The sequence below is a fragment of the Dasypus novemcinctus genome, chromosome 15 (genome assembly GCF_030445035.2).
Source record: "Dasypus novemcinctus isolate mDasNov1 chromosome 15, mDasNov1.1.hap2, whole genome shotgun sequence".
NCBI lineage: Eukaryota > Metazoa > Chordata > Mammalia > Cingulata > Dasypodidae > Dasypus > Dasypus novemcinctus.
This window is the reverse complement of record NC_080687.1, coordinates 69,460,444-69,469,731: the sequence shown is the minus strand read 5'-3', so window position 1 is coordinate 69,469,731 and position 9,288 is coordinate 69,460,444.

Sequence of the window (9,288 nt, the reverse complement as noted above, 5' to 3'; positions counted from 1 at the left end):
GACTTTACTAAACTCATTTATGAGTTCTAGAATCTTCGTTGTAGATCTCTCAGGGTTTTCTATGTATAGGATCATGTCATCTGCAAATAATGAAATTTTGACTTCTTCCTTTCCAATTTGAATGCCTTTTATTTCTGGTTCTTGCCTCAGTGCTCGAGCAAGTACTTCTAAGTCAATGTTAAATAGGAGCGGCGACAGTGGGCATCCTTGTCTTGTTCCTGAGTTTAGAGGGAAGGAGTCTAGGATTTCTCCATTGTAAACAATATTGGCTTTAGGTTTTTCATATATACTCTTTATCATGTTCAAAAAATTTCCTTGTATTCCAATCATTTGGAGTGTTTTTATCAAGAAAGGGTGCTGTATTTTGTCAAATGCTTTTTCTGCATCAATAGATATAATCATGTGATTTTTTTCCTTCAATCTGTTTATATGGTGTATTACGTTGATTGATTTTCTTATGTTGAACCATCCTTGCATACCTGGGATGAATCCCACTTGGTCGTGGTGTATAATTCGTTTAATGTGTTGTTGAATACGATTAGCAAGTATTTTGTTAAGTATTTTTGCGTCTAGGTTCATTAGAGAAATTGGTCTGTAATTTTCCTTTCTTGTGATGTCTTTGTTTGGCTTTGGTACTAGGGTAATGTTGGCATCATAGAAGGAATTGGGTAATGTTCTTTCTGTTTCGATGGTTTGGAATAGTTTCAGCAGGATTGGTGTCAGTTCTTTCCGGAATGTTTTGTAGAATTCACCTGTGAAGCCATCTGGCCCTGGGCTCTTCTTAGTTGGGAGATTTTTAATAACTGATTCTATCTCTCTGCTTGTGATTGGTTTGTTAAGATCATCAATTTCTTCTTTTGTCAATATGGGCTGCTTATGTGTTTCTAGGAATTTGTCCATTTCCTCTAGATTGTCATTTTTGTTGGAATATAGTTTTTCAAAATATCCTCTTATGATAGTCTTTATTTCTGTGGGGTCAGTGGTGATATCGCCTTTCTCATTTCTTATTTTGTGTATTTGCATCTTCTCTCTTTTTTTCTTTGTTAGTGTTGCTAAAGGTTTGTCAATTTTGTTAATCTTCTCAAAAAACCAGCTCTTGGTCTTGTTTATCTGTTCAAGTGCTTTCTTATTTTCTATTTCGTTTAGTTCTGCTCTTATCTTTGTTATTTCCTTCCTTCTTCTTCCTGTTGGGTTACTTTGTTGTTGTTTTTCTAATTCCTTCAAATCTGCAGTTAGTTCTTCAATTTTTGCTCTTTCTTCTTTTTTGATATATGAATTTATGGCTATAAACTTCCCTCTCAGTACTGCTTTTGCTGCATCCCATAAATTTTGGTATGTTGTGTTATCATTATCATTTGTTTCAAGGTAGTCATTGATTTCTTTTGAGATTTCCTCTTTGACCCACTGTTTTTCTAAGAGTGTGTTGTTTAATTTCCAAATCGTGGTGTGAAATCTGGGCTTCTTTCCCTTGCAAATCTCCAGCTTGACTCCACTGTGGTCAGAGATAATGTTTTGTATGATTTCAATCTTTCTGAATTCGTTCAGCCTTTCTTTGTGGCCTAGCATATGATCTATCTTGGAGAATGATCCATGTGTGCTTGAGAAAAATGTATATCCTGCTGTGTTTGGGTGTAGCGATCTATATATGTCTATTAGATCGAGCTCCTCTAATATACTATTCAGATGTTTTGTTTCTTTGGTGATTCTCTTTTGAGATGTTCTGTCCAGAGTTGATAGTGGTGTATTAAAATCCCCCACTATAATTGTAGATGTATCTATTCTTTCACTTAGTTTTTCCAGCGTTTGCCTGACGTATTTAGAGGCACCCTTGTTAGGGGCATAGATATTTATGATTGTTCGATCTTCTTGACAGATTTTCCCTTGGACTAAAATGTAGTATCTTTCTTTGTCTCTCACAATTGTTTCACATTTAAAGTCTATTTTGTCTGATATTAATATAGCTACTCCTGCCTTTTTTTGGTTATTGTTAGCTTGTATGATTGTTTTGCAGCCTTTCACTTTCAATCTCCATGCGTCTCTGGGTCTAAGATGTGTCTCTTGTAGACAGCATATGGATGGGTCATATTTCCTTATCCAATGTCCCAGTCTGAATCTTTTGATAGGTGAGTTTAATCCATTGACATTCAGTGTTATTACTATCAAGGAATTATTTGTGTTAGCCATACTTTGATTGGATTTGTGTTTGTCATATTTTGTTTGTATATTTTTTTTTGTCTTTTTTGTTGTTGTTGTTGGTCTTATACTCTCCTCCAACTTTGCCTTTCCTGTTTTTTCCTTTCTTCCTGCAGCACTCCCTTTAGAATTTCTTGAAGGGGAGGTTTCTTGTTGGTATACTCTTTCAGTTTCTGTTTGTCTGCAAATATTTTGAACTCTCCATCATATTTGAATGCTAGTTTAGCTGGATAAAGTATTCTTGGTTGGAAATTTCTTTCCCTTAGTACCTTGACTATATCATACCACTGTTTTCTTGCCTCCATGGTTTCAGAAGAGAAATCAGCACTTAATCTAATTGAGCTTCCCTTGTATGTGATGGTTTTCTTTTCTCTTGCTGCTTTTAGGATTTTCTCTTTGTCTTGAGCATTGGATAATTTGACAAGTATATGTCTTGGGGTGGGCCTGTTGGGGTTTATGACTTGTGGAGTGCGCTGTGCTTCTTGGATATGTACATCTGTCTCTTTCAGTAGATTTGGGAAGTTTTCAGCCATTATTTCCTGCAACACTCTTTCTGACCCCTTTCCCTTCTCTTCACCTTCTGGAATGCCTATAATACGTATGTTTGAGCGTTTTGCATTGTCATTCAGGTCCCTAAATCCTAATTGGATTTTTTCTATCTTCTTATTGACCCCTTCTACTATCTGTTTGATTTCTGATGTACTGTCTTCCACATCACTAATTCTCTGCTCTGTCTCTTCTAGTCTGCTGATATTTGCTGCAAGTGTATTTTTGATTTCTTGAACTGTGGTGTTCATTCCCATCATATCTGTTATGTTTTTGCGTATGTCTGCAATTTCCCCTCCAAGTGATGTCTTCATGTTGTTAACCTCTTTCATTACTGCATCAAATTTGTCGGTGATAAATGTTCTGAGATCTTTCATTGCTTGTGCCAAGTTTTGCTCCCCTTCGTGATTATTGGTTTGTTGATTGGATTCAGCCATGTTTTCCTGATTATTGGTTTGGTTCGTAGATTTTTGTTGCTTTCTGGTCATCTCTTTATTTTGACGAATTTAATCAGTTCCTTAGCTTCTTTGTCTGCTCTTGGAGGTTAATTAGTTGTTATTTTTGCACAGGTGTTATATCTTCTCTTTGTCACTTTTTTCTTCTTATTCTAGTTACTTGTTGTTGGTTAAGTTCACTTTAGAGGAAAGTATTAGTGTTGGGGAAAGGCAATTGTGTAAGTAAGGGAAAAGTGTAAAGTTGTATTGGTGATGTATGTTAATAAAGCAAGAATATGAGATCTGGAAGGATGGAGGTTAGATTCATGTAGATTGTATAGAGTTATAGCTGTAGGTAGAGTACCTTTTATGAAGTAGATGACTGAATTTGGGAGGAATATGGTATGAACTACACAGCTATTGTTTTCATGAGAGAGGGAAAAAGAAAAGAAAGGTAGGAGTTTCAAGAGTGGATAACAGACAGAAAACAGAACAAAGGTATTAGAAATTAAGAGTTAGACACTTTGTGGATCAAAGAACGGGAGGTGGGGGGTGGAATATAGGAGAGACAGTAGATGATAGTGGATATCAAGATGCAGGGGAAGGGGGATAGTGTAGGTAGCCTAAATCGGTTCACACAGAAATGAGGCAGTGGAGGATGGGAAAACCCAGCAAATGTGAGGTGTTCCCTGTAGCACCTATTGTATACTTGAATTAAAGTAAAAATAAGTGGAAGATGAGGGACAAGAGGGAAAGAGAAAACCGAAAAAAAAAAACAAAAAAACTAATTATAATAAAGAAAAAAGAAAGGCAAGAAGAAAGGAAGAAAGAAAAAGAGGATGGGCAAACGGTGGGGAACGGATAGGGAGAAGAGAGATACAGGTACACACGTGTCACAATTGCAACACTATCTAAAACAACAACTTCCCCCCGCTTTGCCCTAAAAACCCCGTCTGTCTGCCCAAATGGGTCTGCAAGCACCTCCCTTCCCACAAACCCCCAATAGGCCGCCCAGGGCCCATGAACCGCGGAGGCTTGGACCGGCTCTGCCCGGCTCCTCACGCTGCCTTGGCCTGGCCTGGCTCCGCCCAGCTCCACTCGCTACAGCGGCCCAGCCGGCTCCGGCGTCCACCTCCCGCCACCGCGGCCTGGACCGGCCCTGCCCGGCTCCGTACCCGCCGCGGCCTGACCCGGCCCCGCCCGGCTCCAAACGCTACCGCGGCCCGCAGCCGGGGCCTGAACCGGCCCCGCCCGGCTCCAAACGCTACCGCGGCCCAGCTCGGCCTGGCTCGGCCCCGCCCGGCCCCGCTCACCGCCGGCGCAGCCTGGCCCGGCTCCGGCGTCCGCCGCTGCGGCCCGGCCTGGCTCAGCCCCACCGAGCGGGGCTAGATGCCTCGTCTCCGCCTACCCAAGGAGGGAATCCTCTACAGGTAGCTGGGATCTCCGTGTATATTTCACAGACGAATCCTCTCTGTTACCTTCCCTCCAAATCGATGTCCAGACACCTCCGGACCAGCAAAAATCCTGAAACAATCCGGTCCCAAAGAGTCTCCAACGCCGCCCAGCCGATTCCCTGCAGAAGACCCTAACAGGGATGTTCACTCAGCCGCCATCTTGCCCCCTCTCCTCTATTTTTTTCTTTTCAATTATAAAAGATTTTTAAATTATTGCTACTACTTATTATAAGGATTCTGGACTATCACAAATGATATTCATTCACATTATGATTTAAATATTTCACATTCATGTAAAAGAGTGCGCTCTGTGTGTGTTTGTGTAGGGGCACATATGCATATCTCCTATTAGAAATTAATATGGCTATTTATACAAGGCAAGACCATCATCTGCAAACACTTTTTTTGGTGATGAATAGCACAAAAACTAACATCATGATATGTTGTACCAGAAAAAAAAAAAGAATATTCAAAAGTGAGAGCTGTACAGCTAACAGACTTATCGGAATTTGATGGGATCATGAAGGATAATGAAGAGGAAAATAATGATAAAAAATCATAAAAACCTGTAAAGCTGTTTATCACAGAACGATTTGATGAGAAACAATTTAAAATTTAGTTCCTCTTAAAATTTTGAGATCACAGCTCTGCAAATAGTTGCAAGATAACTTTTACACTTTCCACTGTTAAATAAGTCTCAATTTCCAGGAACTTCTTACCCAGTTTTTAAATGACTACATCTTTTTCCTTTTCCATATTATTTCTCCAAATCCTGTGCTATTATTTTATGAGCAACAGACTTTTTAAAAAATTTATTGAAATGTATCACTCATACATAAACATTTCACCCTACCACCAATAACTTGCATTGTTTTTAAACCTTTTTAACTAATGATTAAAGAGCGTTGTCAAAATATTGCTATTAAACAAAGTATTTTTCCCTAACCAATCCAATTATGATTATCTTTATATCATTTATATATGAACATTCATAAACAATTAAGTGTATAGTAAAAGTTGTGAACTTACAAAACGAACATGCATAACATCATACAGGGGTCCCGTACATCAATCCTCACCAACATCTTGCATTGTCATGAGACGTTTGTTACAAACTATGAGAGAACACTGTCTAAATCCTACTACTAATCATAGTACTTTTCTTATATTTGGTGTGTTTTTCCCCCAACCCACCATATTATTATTTTTTAAATATATCTTTTTATGACAGAATTTGTAAACTTATAAAACAATCGTGCATTTGTGCAGCATTCCCAAACAACACCCCTCCATCAACACACCACAATGTGATGTGTCATTTTCTACAGATAAAACAATATCATCTAATTGTTACTGTGTCCATAGTGTACATTTGGCTCACATTTTCCATACTGCCTCAGTATCAACACAGAACATCTTTGCATTGATGCAAGAATATTATATTATTACTACTAAGCACTATATTTTTCCCATCCTTCTCCACATTCCCATCACCCCGTGGTAGTGACATATATTTGTTCTAGCTAACAAAGGACACTCTTGCATCTGTACCATCAAACACAATTCTAATCCACCTCTTGGTTTACTGTGCTATCCAATTCCTAGATTATTCTCAAGCATTCTGTCAATTGGCATTTACATAACTAGACTACGATTTTCAGTCACATCCCCATTTACAAACTAGCTGTTACTCACTGTGTGTTACCATCCACTCTATACATTACCACAATTTTACAGTAAAACTAATTAAAATTTCTGCATACATTAAACTTCAGTAGTCTATCTCAGGCCTCCTTTTATCTCCTTTATGAATCCATCACCTACAACCAGGTCTTGAAGATATTTTCCAATAATTTCCTCTAGAAGTTTTATGGTTCTTGCATTTATTTTTAGTTTTTCTTAATCCATTTTCTGTTAGTTTTAGGATAAGGTGTGAGATACAGTTCCTCTTTCCTTCTTTCAGCTATGGATGTCCAACTCTTTCATCACCATTTGTTGAATGGATTGTTCTGCCCAGGCTATGTGAGTTCAACAGGCTAGTCAAAAATCACTTGACCATTCCTGTGAGAGTCTGTTTCTGAACAATGAATTTGGTTCCATTGGTCTATTGTGTCTGTCTTTAGGCCAGTACCATATTATTTTTACCACTATAGGTAGATATTATGATTTAATGTCTGGATTCACTTTTCCTTTTTATGATGGTTCTGGCTATTCAGGACTCCTTACTCTTCCAAATAAATTTAATGCTTGTGTTTTCAATTTTTTCTTTAATGCTGGTGAAGTTTTTATCAGGATTGCATTAAATCTGTATATCAATTTGAGTAGATTTGACATCTTAATGGTATTTAGTCTTCCAATTCACGAGCAAGGAATGTTCTTCCAATTATTTAGGGCTTTTTAAATTTGTTTTAACATTGAGTTGCAGTTTTCTGAATACAAGTGCTTTACATCACTGGTTAAGTTTATTCATGACTATTTGAGTTTTATCTGTCGTATTTTATTTTCACCACTCTTTTGACAATAAAAGCTACTCTTATTGATATAATCTTCATGTCTAGACTCTATTCCAGGCCCCTCTCTCCTGTTTTTTCTTTTCAGGCTCTAACACACCCTTTAGTATTTCCTGAAAATCTGGTCTCTTGCTTAGAAATTCTCTCAGTTTCTGTTTATCTGTTAATATTCTAATTTTGACCTCATTTTTGAAAGACAGTCTGGCTGGATATAAGATACTTGGCTGGAAGTTTTTCTCTTGTAGTGTCTTAAATATATCAGACCACTGTCTTCTTGCTTCCATGGTTTCTGGTGAGAAATCAGCACTTAATCTTATTGGATGTCCCTTATATGTTATGCATTGCTTTCCTCTTGCTGCTCTCAGAATTCTTTCTTTGTCTTTGGCCTTTGACATTCTGATGAGTATGTGTCTTGGAGTTGGTTTATTCAGATTTTTTCAGATGGGAGTATGTTGTGCTTCTTGGACAGGGATATCTATGTCTTTCAATAGGGTTGGGAAATGTTCTACCATTATTTCTTTAAATATTCCTCCTGATTCTTTTCCCTTCTCTTCTCCTTCTGGGACACCCATGACACATATGTGTGCTCATATTTTGCTATCATTTAGTTCCCTGAGACCTGGTTCAATTTTTTCCATTCTTTTCTTCTTCTTTTCTTTTGTATGTTCACTTTCACAGGCCATTTCTTCAAGCTCACCAATTCTTTCTTCTGCCTCCTCAAATCTGCTGTTATATGATTCCAATGTTTTTTTTTTTAAATTTCGTTGTTTGCACCTTTCATTCCCATAAGATCTGCTATTTGTCTATGTATACTTTCAAATTCTTCTTTGTGCTCATCCAATGTCTTCTTAATATCCTTAATCTCTTTAGCTATCTTATTGAATTTATTAAGGAGATTTGTTCGTACATCTATAATTATTTATGACTCCTTTATGTCATCTGGAAGCTTATCTTGTTCCTTTAACTGGGCCATAGCTTCCTGTTTCTTAGTGTGAATTGTAATTTTTTGTTGGTGTCTCTGCATCTGGCTTACTAGAGTATTTTTTCTGGGTACAGTTTTTCTCTCTAGTGTAGAGCTTCCTATCATTTCTCCCTTGCTAGTTATGCAGTAGGAGCCAAGCATGTAGTTGGTACTATAAGCTGTGGAGGCTCAAGCTGCCCTCATTGCACCAGGGACCAATGAAGCTTCTTCCAACTTTCTCCTTTGCCAGGGGTAGGGACAGAGTGACCACTATGTGGAATAATACACATGTGGGCCTAGACTGTAGTTGCCCAGAGATACTGATGGAGCTTCACATCCCTTTCTCACCTACCTGGGGCAGGGGTGGAGCTGCAGGTGTGGCAGCAACCTATGCAGTAAACCTTAGGCAGCAACATAAGATGACCACAGTTGCCCTGGTGGACTTCTGATTTTCAGTCTATGCCAGCTGAAGTTCCCTGCAGTTACTTTATAGGCTGGTGCAGGTCTCTCAGTCTCCTCCCTGCCAGAGCGGGGCCTAAGCCTAGGTGGGCTACAGGCTGATCTACGTGAAAGAAACTGTCAGCCCGGTTTCCCCTCAGACTGGGGGTGAGTCAGAATAGTGGCTACTGGCCTCTTTCTGACTTGGGCTGGTTCTCACTCAGCTGTTCCCAGGCTTGTCTCTTAGCCAGCCAAGTCTACCAATCAGTAGCCAAAATCAGCAGCCAACAGTCTCCTCCTCCCCTACTTCTGGGAAACGGAGCTTCCAATTCCCATCACAGAGCAGCTCTTGGTGTGGCTTGTGTTGCCAGAGTAGGACAATCACTGGCCTCTGTGGCTTGGCCAGTAATTTCCTGGAGAGGCTGGCGCAGGTCCCTACAGCTTCCTCTCTGTTGGAGGTGGCACTGGGGCCTAGGCTAAACCTGCAATATGATCTGGATGGGAAGAAGCCAGTCCCCACCAACACTGGGATTTTCAGTCCACCCAGCTTCCCCTCGTGCTGGGCATGGAGTTAAGATGGCAGCTTTCAGCCTGTTTCTGACCTGGACAGGCTCAAACCTTAGCTGTTCTCAGGATCATACTGTAGCCCACTGAATTTCCTCATCATAGCTGAAATTGGTGCCCAACTGTCTCTTCCTCCCCTGTTTTGGGGAAGTAGAGCTTTCAGTTCCAACTGTGGAACAGCTCCCAAG